The following is a 1,622-nucleotide window of genomic DNA, read 5'->3' as shown; positions in this document are numbered from 1 at the left end:
CACACTCAATAATACTATAAAAAGTGACAATTCCCTACAAAAAAAATTAAATTTGAAGAATCTATTAGAACAGATGCAAGCGCTAATATATGATTTATAAAAACATGTGACATATTAATAAAAATCTATAAATGTACAACTATCTGGATCTCTGAATACCTTATTATTTTTTCTAATATATAATACCTACACATCACCTCCATGTGTGTGTGTGTGTCTATGTTCGGTTATAATAAAAACAAGTTTACATTAGTCTCATGGGTTACTCTATACTTTTATACAGTACAAATTTATTATCCTTATAAAAGAATGTTGTTGACAGTGACTTCAAAGATTCACCCAGTTAACCCATTTTCGGATGCTAGCTTAGCTGGCTGAAGCTTTGAAGTCAATATCAATATCATTCTTGTATAAGAATAATATATATGTGTGTGTGTATGCACGTACGCACATACATACAGGGGAGGCTGAAAGTTCCTGGCTTTGGGTAAAAGAAAATACAGCAGGATCAGTTAATTCCCCACTCAGATTCACTCACTTATTGTCGCAGTCCTTCAGTTTTTCAAAGCCCTGTAAAAGAAGTCGGAAGGTTGGGCCTCCAACCAAGCCTTTCATGATATCCTTAAAACCAGGAACTTTTCATCACCCCCTCACATATATATATATATATACTAGCAGCTAAGCCCGGTTTCACCTGGTCTGCTTGGATGATGTGGCTGTGATTGTTTTTGGTTAGGCATAATCTATTATAGCGTTTCTCAACCTTATCATTTTGGGTCCCCTGTTTTGAATGGAGCCTCCAGCTGTTTGAAAATTTCCTGACTCCACCTCCACTCCTTGTCAGAAAACAGCTTCAGGAGTTGTGAAGAACGAATTTGTATGTAGTCTGTTTCTGAGAGCTATTCTATTGGACCTCTGTCTAATCATTAAAACATTGATATAATTATGAACATAGAAAGAAATTATACATTAATCCCTATTTTCGTAAGCAGTTGTATCTGTAAAAATTTTATTTGCAGAAAGCAGAAATTGAAAGAAGATATATGAAATGGACGTGCGTGCTTGCGTATGTGTATGTGTTTATGATAGTTGACCTAATTCCACAAACTTTAATGAATAAAAACAACACTAAGTAATTTGCATATGACAGTAAAGTAATATTGTAAAACATAAAAAAATGACCTTCATTATTTGTACATTGCAATCAATATACAGTATTTATTTACCAAAGCAGCAAGCTGGCAGAAACGTTAGCACACCAGGCAAAATGTTTTGCAGTATTTTGTCTGTCTTTGTTCTGAGTTCAAATTCAGTAAAGGTCGACTTTACCTTTCATCCTTTCAGGGTTGATAAATTAAGTACTAGTTGCATACTGGGGTCCATCTAATTGACTGGCTCCCTCCCCAAAAATGTCGGGCCTTGTGCCTAGAGTAGAAAAGAATATATAGTATTTATTTTCTTTAAGAATATTGGGCAGTTTCAGATCAGGATGCCCAAATAAGTTGGAATTTCTGTTTTGACGGGGAATTTCCCTTTTTGTACCATGGTCTTCGCAATAATGGGGAGCATCGCTCTATGAAAAGAAATTTTGGAAATTTAATTTTTTTTTTCACCTTACCCTC

The 1,622-nt window shown here is 34.8% G+C and overlaps 1 protein-coding gene across 1 annotated transcript in view; it reads right to left on the bottom strand.

Annotated features, from left to right (window-relative positions):
• LOC106874174 (signal peptidase complex subunit 2) overlaps window positions 1-1,622 on the bottom strand; it is a 16,594-nt gene that overhangs the window by 13,502 nt on the left and 1,470 nt on the right. The window lies entirely within an intron of this gene.

The sequence above is a fragment of the Octopus bimaculoides genome, chromosome 7, assembly GCF_001194135.2.
Source record: "Octopus bimaculoides isolate UCB-OBI-ISO-001 chromosome 7, ASM119413v2, whole genome shotgun sequence".
NCBI lineage: Eukaryota > Metazoa > Mollusca > Cephalopoda > Octopoda > Octopodidae > Octopus > Octopus bimaculoides.
This window is presented reverse-complemented; position numbering and strand designations above follow the sequence as displayed.